The 13,369-nt window shown below is 38.8% G+C and overlaps 1 pseudogene; it reads left to right on the top strand.

The window, feature by feature from the left end:
* Positions 1–11,773: 11,773 nt before the first annotated feature.
* Positions 11,774–12,456, top strand: LOC149208718 (NDR1/HIN1-like protein 13; annotated as a pseudogene).
* Positions 12,457–13,369: the final 913 nt, after the last annotated feature.

Below are 13,369 nucleotides of genomic sequence, written 5' to 3'. Positions count from 1 at the left end.
AAGATTAAAGTAAATGCGTGAAAGATATCTTATAAAAAAAAGTAAACACAACTGCTCTACAAACCACGGATCCGTTCCACACAGGCTACAAAAGATAATTTAATCTAGAACTTAAAGATTAGTGATTAAACTATTACATCACACAGTTGCAAAGAAATAACCACACCATCTCTCCAAATAACAAAAGCGAGAGGGGTCAACGAGCTGGGTTGGTTGGGCCTGGCCAACTAGCTCGTTCCCCTTCTAAGGAATGGAAGTGATCAGCACTTCAAATAATACATCAAAGACAAAATTAAACACTGTGTGTGCAAACCAAAATGATTCTCTTGTATTTACTTGATTCGGAAAATTACATTACAGAGCAGTCCAGCCCCAAAGAGAGGCAATAACCAGATTACGTAAACCAAAATAATAATCGATGGTTCGCTAGATTCCTATCTACGATATACATCATATATATCCTTCAGCTCTAGGTTGTTTACACTAATTACAGATAATTCTTGTTCAGGCCTCTCGGTCGAACAGACTTAGAAAACCGAATTACAAACTTCGCCAATGGTTATAACACACACGAGCTTCGCTGGGCTGTAATATGTCTTTGGATAAAAATCCCTAGATGCACGCCACCTACTTCAGTGCATCAACAATTAGACTCGGAGTCGAATATTGAGATCTATCCTCGTGGAAGATAGCTCTCGGAAATCTCGGACAATGGCAGTGCAGGAATCTTCCTGCACTAGTCAACTCATACATTATTAACACTATGTTCCATGATTACTTCTAGGAAATCAATATGAGTTGCAAGAAATATGTAAATAACGTGAAATCTATATAAATAGATTAATAAAGTGTTGTAACAAATCTTAATATAAACTATGAGCATGTGCAGGAAAAGGGCAACCATCTTGTACTAGTGTAGGAAATAAAGGTCTTATATTAAGGTAAAACGGAGGTTGATATTGATGGAAATGGGATAAAAAATAGGGAAATATAGGATACCAACATCCTCCCATTCCTCAGTTATTGTGTGTCCTCACACAACGTTTTATCTCTGCAAAATACCTTCAAAAAATGAGTGGTTGCTCCTCAGTTCTGCACTTCAATGTTTATTCTCATCTTTACTATCTTTGGCTTCTTGTCTCGGGCTTTTCGCAGCTACTTAGTTACCTTCTTTAGGCATTTATAGCATCTATAAGCCTGGTATTTCCACACCTTTACCTGTTTCTTCTGTTTTTTTACTTCTGCCAATAATTCCACCTCACCCTGTTTCTGCCAACTCTGCTCTTTCATGACCTGTTTTAAAACTTCTAGGTCATAGACTTGTTTCTCCAAGTCCACTATTCTGCTATTAAGGAAGAGAGTGGACAGTGTTGTACTGAGATCTTTGAGTGTGAACACCTTTTCTGCCATGGACTCAACATCAAGGTCAAGACTATCAAATTTCTGCCTTAAGACATCGCCAAGGGTTTCTATGCTTGGGGTTTTGCTGTCACTGAGAGTTTGGATACCCTCACTAATCTCTGTGTCAGGGGTTTCAATACCATGTGCGCCTAGTTCCTCCGAGCTCTTAACAACTTGCTTTCCCAGTTTCTCAGGGAATTCCACACCCTATCCTTCCAAATCAGTAGGGGTTTTGATTCCTCGTTCTTCTACCACCATAAGGACTTCAGTACCCTGTCCTTTGAACACCGCAGGGTCTTCAATGCCCTGATCTTCAGAAATCGCAGGGTCTTCAGTACCCTGATCTTCACAACCCGCAGGGTCTTCAATGCCCTGGCCTTCAAAAACTGCAGGGTTTTCAATGCCCTGGTCCTTGAAATCATTAAGGGTCTCCACATCTGGTTCACTAAAATTGTCAGGAGGCTCTTCATGTTGTTCCTCTTCATCCTCCTCTGCTTGGACTTCGCCGGTGTTTGGTGTCGACATTATTTTCCTACTCCTTAGCCTGCTGAAAAACGTTAACAACAGCACATCATCTTCTGCATTCTCCTCATCCTCCACAGTGTGTGCCATTGCGTCTGCAAGCACCGAGAGATTATGAACTGTGGGGGAGACGTGGGGAAAGTCTTCGATTACAATTAGAGAACCTGACTGGTTTGTCCCTTGGTCGACAACTTTCCTCCTCACCGAGGTCCTAATTTTCCTTTTCTTTGCTGTAGGTGGAGTGTTTTCAACGACCCTCTTCTTTGCTTGCACTAGTGAGCCTTTACTTCACCGCTTGGCAGGAGACAATGTCTCTGCCTTTCTCTTTTTACTTGCACTTGTGCTAGTAGGTTTTTCTGAACCCCTTGCTCAGAATTTTTTCAGAAATTCCTCCCATGCTATTCCCTTTTTCTCTAACTTCTTCTTGACCAGCATCATAATGAGTCCATGATGGCAGAGTTTGGTTGCAACCTAGCTTTCACTTCCGCTCTGCACATTTTTCGCCATCTTTTCGAGGCTCCTGAGCAAGAAGTGAGGGAAATTAATCAGTTTCCCTGCCTCAAAATGTGACAGCAATCGAAGGTGGTATATGAATGCCAAGGTATAGCATCCTTCACCTGTGACAAACTTCTGTAATACAAATAGTAAATCTCGCCATTTCTCGACCATGGCAGTCTGTGGCAATCTCTTTTTCCAATCGACCTCAATCTTCTTATCGACCACGAACCACTGCCAACGCTTCTTTGTCAACCACTCTTTCTTAAACCAGTGCTCACCTGTAAGTGGCAGGCCTGTGGCTTGCGAAATGAAATCTTCAGTGATTTTAAATTTTAATGACCTGACCCTAACTCTACCTTCCTTAAATGTTCTTGTAAACTCTAGCACTACGCCCATGTTGAATCCGTCAAATTTTTGGAGAAATGGCAGGAACCCAGATTCTTCCAAAAGTGCAAGACTGTTCCTGTATTCGAATGTTTGTTTAATATCCTGTAGCGATAGTGGTTCACTCCTCACAGGTGCCATTTCGAACCTCTTCCACTTCACTGATCACACCCTCGAAAGAATTTCAGGGTAACTCCAACATTCACCGAGAATTCTATGCCGGAGGTTCCTCGCCTTACATCTTTGTAGACCTGCTTACCTGGCTATGATGGGACAATCCCTTCCACTTCGGGTGTAGATTCTTGTCAGTTCATTATAGGTGAATTGTGATGATTAGATGCAGTGGCGGTATAGGCGGCGATGATGCAACGACTAGAATGATCAGATCACAGGTAGGTTAATGATGGTTGGGTAGTGCGGAATGATTGAAAAAAGGGTGAGTGCAGGTTATCAGATGGAATACCCTTCCGCAGTCAGCATCATAATTCAATCAGACTTATTTTCAACATTTATTAAGAAAAAATAGATTTCAGCCTCACACATCTTGCATTTTAAAGATTTGTCCCTAGATTAGTAATTAGTGAAACAAAGCATCAATTAAAACATGGAATGAGTTATCATATCAACACATGTACAAAAAATACAGGCCCATATATATTTGATAAAACATTTCGGGACTATGTAAATTGCTTCCACAGTCAATTGTATTTTTGTACCAGACTTGCTTGCACTACTGTGCTTGCACTGCGCTGTGCTTGCACCAGATATTTTTACCAAATAGAAATTCTGATAGGACATACTTCTATAGCTGGACTTTTAAAAATCATTTCCTCATTATACAAGAAAAATTTATTCGCCATCCTTTGGTGCTTCTCGACATGCCTTCTAAATGACTGCATCAAATTCTGCAATCAACTTATGAGGGAATAAAGAAGTGGGAAAGGGGTAAAAAAAAATCAGAATGGGAAGGAATATTACAGTAGGGATTTCATAACAATATCACCAAGGGGGATAAACAAAATGGGATGTGGGAAAAAATTCAAGGGAAAAGAGGGATTTTATGAATCGGGTAAGGGTAGTTTCTTGGAAGAAAGAGGAAGGTAATTCATTGGGGAATTTAGAAAAGAACTAGTGGGAAATTTCGAAATGGGAAATAGAAGAAGATTTTTACCTTGAAATCTGCCTGCACTGGTGCAGGAAAAATAACTGCAGCGGGAAGTAAGCGTTTACTTGGATAAAAATGTCCATGCTAGTTACCCCAAACTTGGGTAAGTGCTCGGTTTCGTGAACTTGCTTCTTCTTGGTGGCAACCAACATATCTAAAAATCAAGTAACATTCCCTTTTTATGAAAATTTTGATCTTCCTGCCAGCATACTGATTTTCAGGTTGATCCTTCTGCAATTATGTCAATCAACTGATTTTCACAATTACAGGAAAAAAATAAATTCTTTTTATACTTTTCTTTGTCATTTTTTCCTTTTTATTTTTCTTTGATTATTATTATTATTATTTTAAATAAGGACAAGAAGGAATCAATTATTCAATAGGTCGGTGCTATCACCTACCAACTCCTTTTCAAATGGCTGTTGGACTTGCTGCATAAAATCTCCTTTAGTAAGGGGCTGAAAATATACTTTCAATCTATGCCCGTTTACGAGGAACACAAAATTCCGTCCATCAATAGTTTTGATTTCTACCACTCCATTTTTGAACACTTTTACCACCTCATAGGGTCCCATCCAGCGTGTATGGAATTTTCCTTTAAAATGTTTGAATCTTGAATTGTAAAGGAGCACCCAATCACCTGGTTGGAATTTCTTTTTCTGAATAGACTTGTCATGCCACTTCTTGCGTTGTTGTTGAACCAAGATATTATGTTGAACAACATCCCTTCAGATTTCATCTAACTCATTCAATTGTAGAAGGCGTTGCTGCTGTGCCTCAAAGAGATCTAGCCCCAATTGGATTGCAGTCCTGAAAGTCTTGATCTAGAATTCTATCAGCAAGAGGACTTGTTTCCCATACACCAACTCATATGGTGTGTGTCCCATCATGTTTCTCCAAGTGGTTCGACAGGCCCACAATGCTTCTAGTAATTTGTCAGCCCAATCCTTTATGTTCATATTTACTGTCTTTGTGAGGATAGACTCAATCACCTTATTTGTGGATTCTACCTAGCCATTTTCTTGCGGGTGATATGGTGTGGATTTCTTGTGCCGGATTTTGTACTGCTCCATTACACCCTGTACCAGATTAGAAATAAATTGCGATCCATTGTCAAAAAAATTCTCTCTAGGTACGCCAAATCTAGTAAAGATTTCAGTAAAATAAAAATCAACAACTCTTTCAGTAGCAAAAGACACAAATTTAGCTTCTACCCATTTTGTAACAAAATTTGTACAAACCAAGATATGATTTTTATTTGATGATGAGGGATTCATTGGTCCTACGAAATCAATAGCCCATTTTTAAAAAGGCTCAATCATAACTTGAGGACATAAAGGCATCTCATTGGTTTGGTTAGGCTGGCCAATTTTCTGAGAGCTATCACATTGTTTGACATATTGTTTGTTATCCTTGAACAAGGAAGGCCAAAAATAGCTAGCTTGTAATACTTTGTATGCAGTTCGCTTATCAACGAAGTGACCTCCACATGGTTCATCGTGGGCAGATTTTAAGATATCAAACACCTCTTCCTCTCTTACACATCTACGGATAATGAGATCTTCTCTAGTGTAAAAGAGGTCTCCTTGGATCCAGGAATATGCAGCACTTTTCTGAATGATATTCCGCTTTTCACAAGCAGATAAGTGAGGTGGTAATTTTCCAGTGACTAAATAGTTATCTATGTCAGCAAACCATGGAGATTTTGTTGACACCGCAAAAAGATGTTTGTCAGGAAAATCATCATTAACAGGAATTGCTTCACCAGGATTATTTAATCTTGAAAGATAATCTGCTACTACATTCGATTTCCCTGGTCTATCAACAATAGTAATATTAAATTCTTGTAATAATAGCAACCACCTAGTTACCCTACCACTAGTTAATGGTTTATTCATCAAATATATTATAGTAGAATGATCAGTATGTACAAAAACTTCATATCCTATAATATAATGTCTGAATTTATTAATAGAAAAAAAATACAGCTAAAAACTCTTTCTCAATAACAGTATAATTGAGTTCAGTGGGTGATAAGCTTTTACTAATGAAATAAATAGCATAAGATTGTTTGTCTTCTTCCTGTCCTAAAGTTGCACCAATAGCAGTATCTGAGGCATCAGAGGAAATATGGAATGGCAGGGACCAGTTTGGTCCTCTCAAAACTGGTGCCTGAACTAATTTTTCCTTCAATGTCTCAAAGGACTGTTAGCAAGTTATAGACCAAGAAAACTCACTATCTTTAGCCAAAAGTCGGAAAAGGGGGGTAGCTATCCTTGAGAAATTCTCAATGAATCTCCTATAGTAGCCCGCATGTCCTAGAAAACCTCTCACTTCCCTTTGAGTTTTGGGTATAGGAAGACTCGAAATGACTTCTATCTTTGCAAGGTCAACCTAGATACCTTTATCGGAAATAAGATGGCCAAGAACTACTCCTGCCTTGCACATTAATCTACATTTCTTGTCACTCAAGGCAAGATGAGCTTCTTGGCAACGAAGAAGCACTTTTTCTAGAGTCTTGAGGGATTCCTAAAATGAATCACCAAACAGAGAGAAATCATCCATATAGATTTCTACGCAATCAAGGTCAGCAAAAATATCCAAGACTGTCCTTTGAAAGGTATCAGGGGCATTACATAGCCCAAAGGGAAGCACTCGGTAAGAAAATTTACCCAATGGACATGTAAAAGTGGTTTTGTATTGATCCTCGGGCACTATCTATATCTGGTTATATCCACTAAAGCCATCTAGAAAAGAAAAATAATTCTTACCAGCAAGGGTATCGAGTACCTGATCGATGAAAGGAAGGGGGAAGTAATCTTTGAGAGTGGCTTTATTTAATTCTCTGTAATCAATGCAAATGCGCCATCTCCCATCTTTCTTCGGGACTAACACTAATGGAGAGACCCACTGGCTATCAGAAATGGGATAAATAAAATCAACATCTAAGAGTTTTTGTAGTTCTTCCTTTACAAAATCTCTTAGAGTTGGGTCCATTCAAATTTGGGGTTGTCGGACAGGTTGGGCTCCATCCTAAATATATATATGGTGTGTATAAGTTTCAAGAGGGATGCCTTTCATATCTTCATAACCCCATGCAAAGGCGTCAAGATGGTTTCGCAACAAATTCACAAGTTGCTCTCGTTGAGAAAGGTCCAAGTCTGAATTGATATACAAGGATTTACCTGGACTAATCTCAACAAGAGTAGTGTCAAGCTCAAGAGTACACAAAGGTGTAACTAGACATGGGGATGATGGAGGTAAAGAGTCATATCCTTCCTGAAAATCTAGACTAAAAATCTGACTCAATGACTCAAAATTAGGCATGGTGTCTAGATTGTTTAGGAAGTCTTGAATCTCACTGTCCTGTGACGACTTAGCATTCTGATGTATCAAGGAAACAGGTTGGGTCTCCTCATCACTACTATAGTCTAACCATAAAGTGTCTCTAAGCTCTTGAATAGATCTAGCAGGTGGATATAGGGTGACTTTCTTTCTAGAATCTCCATGGGAAATATACATATCACCAGAATGGCATCCAATATAAGCATCAGTCGTAGCAAGCCATGATCGTCCCAAGATCAAGGGATGCGCTCCCACAAGATTATTTGGTTTAAGCACAATGAAATATGCGGGATATTACCAAGAATCTAAGGAAACGACCATATCATCCAATACTCCTTCTGGCTTGATTTTAGATCTACCTCCCAGTTCAAGCACAGTGGGAGTAGGATGAATATAGACCAATCCAAGTTGATCCATGGTTTTCTTGGTCATAACATTAATGGTTTCCCCTAGGTCTATAAGTACATTGGAGACAAGGACATGACCTATCTGAACAGAGACAACAGGGTTTCCGGGGTCAGTATATTTTTCCATGTTCATACATCTTGTCATCAACTCTGCTGCTCTACCAACAAATTTAATGGTTTGGGGTTCCAATCTTCTCCTTCCTGGCTTCTTGAGGCAGAGTTCCCTAATGATTTTTGTATAGATGGGGATCTCTTTGATAGCTTGGAGCAAGGGTACCTTTATGAAAAGGTTCCTAAGCTCAGAAGCCAGGCTAGACTCAGGAATGGGGCCTTTCTTCTCCACAACTAACCTCTTTGGATAGGGAGGTCAGTTGGAGGAAGATGACGAGGGCTTAGAATGTACAGGGATAGGTTGAATGGTGTCATCTTTCCTAGAATGGTCAGGAGTTTCCTCCTCTCCTTTCTCATCAATAATCACCATGGGTTGCTTTTGATTTTCTGAGGTTACTACTTTCCCTGATCTCAATTGAAGATCATTGACTCCAACTAGCATGGTTTGAAATCTGGATGAAGAAAGCAGGGTCATAGAATGGATCATTTGTACTGCTTTATTATTGGGGTTGGGTAAAGGTTGAGCAGGCAGTTGAGAAGGTCAAAATGGTGGAGGTAAAGGTAATGGTGGCATAGGTTGACTCAGCTGAGGTAATGATGGTTGAGGCATTGGGTAAGGTGCATATGTAGGAGGATATGATTGCATCGGTGCATGATAGGAATTATGTGAATGATGTGAATGGTTTGGCCCTCTCCATCCTTGTTGCCAAGATTGGGAGGGTTGTCCATATTGATATTGATTCCCATGTTGCCAATGCTGAGAGTGACCAGTGTTAGGATAGGAATATGAGTGTGCATTATAACCAAAAAAATGTGGTGGAGGTTCAGGAACCATACCTGCACTTACCTGAGGCCAATTTCTTCATGCTCCCATTGCATGCAATGATTCAACTTCAGGTTGTCCCCCTTCAAATATAGCTTTCAGCCCAGGTAGGGAGGGACATTTTTCTGTAGCATGGTTATCTGCACAAATTGCACATTTATTAGTTTCTTTAATATCTAGAGGAAATTCTCTTAGAGGATGCTTTCTTCTACATCTTGAACATAAAATAGACAATGTTTCTTTCTCTTCTACAAGTTTTTGTTGAAACTTCAAAGAGTCTATTTGTTTACTAACAATATTTATTATTTCAATTTTCATATTGTCCATTTTTTTTTCTAATCCAATAATCATAGCATCAGTAAGTTTGATTTTCCTGTTTTTATTCCAAATTCCTTTACTGGATCTATATTGGTTCCTCGAGAATTTCCTGCACAAGTCATAGATATGATCAAAAGGTTTTTGAGCAATATCCCCTTGTCCTAACATATTTAGATTATTCCTAGAATCATCAGTAAGCCCATGTAAGAACAAGGTTCTAATAGTACTTAGATCAAATTTGTGCTTTGACCTTTGGAGGATGTACATGAATCTCTCTAAATAGTCCTCTAACATTTCATTATCACTTCGCACAATAGTAAAGATTTTATCTTGGATATCTCTACTTTTACAATACTCTTGATATTTTGATAAAAACACTTTTTTCATTTTCTCCGAAGAATTTAGAGTGTTTCCCCCTAGTCCCATGAACCAACGGAGTGTTGCGTCCTTGAGAGTTGCAAGAAAGAACTTTAACTTCTAAGCATCATATAAGTAATCATAACTTCTACAAAAAATATCAAACTCAAATAAGAAAGAGTCTGGATCTTCATGTACCTTACCATAGAAATGAGGAAGAACTAATGGTGAAATTTTTTTCATTTGTGCTTGTATATTAGGATTCACAATAGGGAATCTGAAAGTAGACTGCTCCTCATTTACCTGATTTTCACCACTTCCTTCTGCATGGTCTTCCATATCTGCCATTGTTGTTCTTCCACACGAACTTCTCTTAACAGGCTGAGAAGGCTGACTATGGATTCCAACAATCCCCTTCTTCCCCTTTATGAGCTGTGTCACACTTGAAATACTGCTACCAGAGCCTAGGTGGATTGTTCCTACGTAATGAGTTTGAGTTTGTTTGGACTTTCTACCTGCAAAAGAAGGCCCAATATGAGTTTTGGTTTTAGTTTTGTTAGTGTTTCTTTGGCCCCTAGTGGGCTTCCGACCCCTACCTCTATTAGGCATTCATTTCAGAAAAATGACAAACGAAATTCGAAATAAAAACTTCAAGTTTTAGAAATAAATCGGCACCTATAAACTCCTTCAAAAAATAGAAGCACACTGCGGGAAAAAATAATAGCATACTTACCCCTATTGCAAAATATGGAAAATTCTTACCAATTCAAATCGCCTCCTTGGCAATGGCGCCAAAATGTTGGGTACAGGAATTTCCCTTGAGCAAACTCTTCAACACTTAATTGTCAACTCGAGGGTTTGGTAAACTTAGAGACGAAGCATAGGCAATGCCAGAAATGGTATGGGCTTTTCCTATTTCTAATCCTACTTCTTAAAGGAAATGCTTTGTAGAATCAGATAGAAAACAATTGGAAAGGCAATTAACACCAAGGCAACTCTAGTGTTGGAATGTAAAAGACAATTTGCAAGTAAATCAAGTAAAGAAATTCCACACAACAGAAACAATCTTAAATGCTGGAATGAAATGCTATGTTCATCTTCAGATGGATGGTAAGCAGTCTGACAAGTGGGCCCTTGCAGAATTCTACCTTCCTTCTGATCTTTCTCCCACACAAACAACCTATCCTTGCACGGTTGCAATATGCTTGCACTAGTGCAGGTACAATATTTCTGTGTAAGAGTATATTCAATCTTCCTTACTGAAGACTTATGTCTGAGTGAAGGTGCTCTAAGCCTCAGGGCTTGGAGCACTCTGTTCCTGTGTCAAGAGACTTGCTCTTGCACCGAAGCAGAGTCCCCTTTACTCAATTTTCGAATTACTTTCGAAAGTTGAAAGACGTGCTGAAAAGGAATTGCAACTGTAAATGAAATTCTGAAGTAAACTAGTTGCGAAAAAGAAAATGCTTCAACTCATTAAAATTTGTAAGGGAAATAAACTTCATGAGATAAAAACACTTACAAAAGAATCAATCAATAGCCTAAGTACTTTGCATGTGTCAACCAATTTTGGTACTTCACCCACAATAATGACATTCTTTGCAAGTATAATATGGTGGTTTAATATAACTGCTTCCAGATATTTTAGTGATGAACTTTTCCAAAAATAGTTACTTGATTAATTGATCCATTCACTTGCGAAATAATGGGAAATAAGAAGTAGGTAAGTGATTCATTGTTTGTTGCAACGAATGACTATGCCAAGGTGCAAGAAACATCATGCACTAGTGCAGGAAAGAGTTCCTTGCATGATCCGCTTCGAAAATGAATTAAGACAGAAAACAAGAGTAAAGTAAATGCGTGAAAGATATCTTATAAACAAAAGTAAACACAACTACTCTGCAAACCACGGATCCGTTCCACACATAGGCTATAGAAGATAATTTAATCCATAACTTAAAGATTAGTGATTAAACTATTACATCACACAGCTGCAAAGAAATAACCACACCATCTTTCCAAATAATGAAAGTGAGAGGGGTCAATGAGCTAGGTTGGTCGGGCCCTAGCCAACCAGCTCGTTCCCCTTCTAAGGAACGAAAGCGATTAGCACTTCAAATAATACATCAAAGACAAAATTAAACACTGCGTGTGCAAACCATAGTGATTCTTTTGTATTTACTTGATGCGGAAAATTACATTACAGAGAAGTCTCGCCCTAGAGCGAGGCGATAACCAGATTACGTAAACAAAAATAATAACTGATGGTTCGCTAGATTCCTATCTACGATCTACATCATATATATCCTTTGGCTCTAGGCCATTTACACTAATTACAGATGATTCTTGTTTAGGCGTCTCGGCGTAACAAACTTACAAAACCGAATTACAAACTTGGCCAATGGTTATAACACACACAAGCTCCATCTTCCACAACCCCCTCCTATGTGCTCCTCGTTGGTGCCTAGTTCCAGTGTTGCGTCTGACAAAGAGAGGGTATATCCTCCTTCCCGCGAGGAGATGAGAGTTCAGTTTCCAAAAGACCAAGTTATACCAACACGACAGGTTCCCAAATACTATTCACGCCCTCCCAAGCGCCGGAACCATTGTGGCTGCTGCTTGTGCTACAACATTTGCTTTATATTCTCACTCATCGGAATCATCATTATTGCATGTGGCATTATGTATTTGGTAACTTCAGCATCAACGTGGACCTCACCACAAATTGGTAGTTCTTTGTGAATGTAAGGGGTCGGAATCCAAACAACAAGATCAACATATATTATCTTGACAACATCCATCTCGTTGTTTCCTACTTCGACACAGAGGTCTGCACGGGTGCCCTGCCAGTATTCTACCAGAGCCACAAGAATACCACTTTGTTGGATGTAGCGCTCAGCGGGACCAGTTCTCGTCTCACCAGTTTCATTGTCTCCACGCTCAAAGAGCAGCAGTAGAAGGCTAGCGTTCTCTTGAATTTGAAGGTCGACGTTCTCGTGAAGATAAAGTTATGGAAATTGAAGTCAATTAAGATTAAGGTCCACGTACAATGGGACCTGATCGTTGATAGGCTGGATGCCAATGCCAAAGTTACTACTGAGAAGTCGAAAGTGAGCGTGGTTCTGTGAGGGTCGCCATTCGAGATCGATCCATTGCGGGTTTTATTGCATGACTTCGATCATATTGAATTCATGGTTAGGGGGCCAATGATAGGGCTACATTGTTTTCTGATTTCATCACATTGATGCTCCGACTGTGCGGTTATATTTTTGGATATACAATTTTTTTCATACATAGTAGATTACATTAATGACCGCGCTGTTGGTGGCAGTGTTGATTGCTTATATGAATACATTTCTCTATTTATTGAATATTAATTGATTCCTTATTCCATGTATTGTTCCCAAGAATGAAAATTCTTTGTCTTGCACAATTGGTTGAAAATGAAAATAAAATGTTCTTACCATTTAGATTTAGATTTTATATACGTAGTTGTAAATTTAATTCGATTACAAATTCTCGGAATATATTAGAGAATGACTTTTTTATTGGGTAAAACTTTTTAATAATTTTTTTGCATTTATTGCTTTAGCACTATTACATGGGATTTATTTATTAGAGATGATCTTGGTATACAATAATGCAAACAAACCGATCTATTTACTTAGAGGGGTAGGAGGTTAGAACACTAAAATTCTCTCACCCTTAGAAAACATCATTGTCCTCAAGGTTGGAGATGAAGGAATTGCTAAAGGACCTTTATTGTCTTCCATGTGGCATCCTTAGGTGATGTGTTGACCTTGTGTGTTGAGACGATACTCTCTTTAGTTAGGGATGGATTCAAGGTGTAACCAAATGGAACTTTCTTCATCTAATTCAGGAAGACTAGTTTGAACACAACAATTAGATCCAGCCACTTTCATTAAGTAGGATAATGAAAGATCGAAGGAATTTTAAAGTGGTTGGAAAGTTCTAATTTATAGGCCACTAGCCCAATAAATTTTTGTTGGGTTGTGTTATATTCTTTCCACAACTAGCCCA

This window comes from Pinus tabuliformis, chromosome 1_2, assembly GCF_031772625.1.
Source record: "Pinus tabuliformis cultivar Carrire ecotype Pingquan chromosome 1_2, CPIR1, whole genome shotgun sequence".
Classification (NCBI taxonomy): domain Eukaryota; kingdom Viridiplantae; phylum Streptophyta; class Pinopsida; order Pinales; family Pinaceae; genus Pinus; species Pinus tabuliformis.
This window is presented reverse-complemented; position numbering and strand designations above follow the sequence as displayed.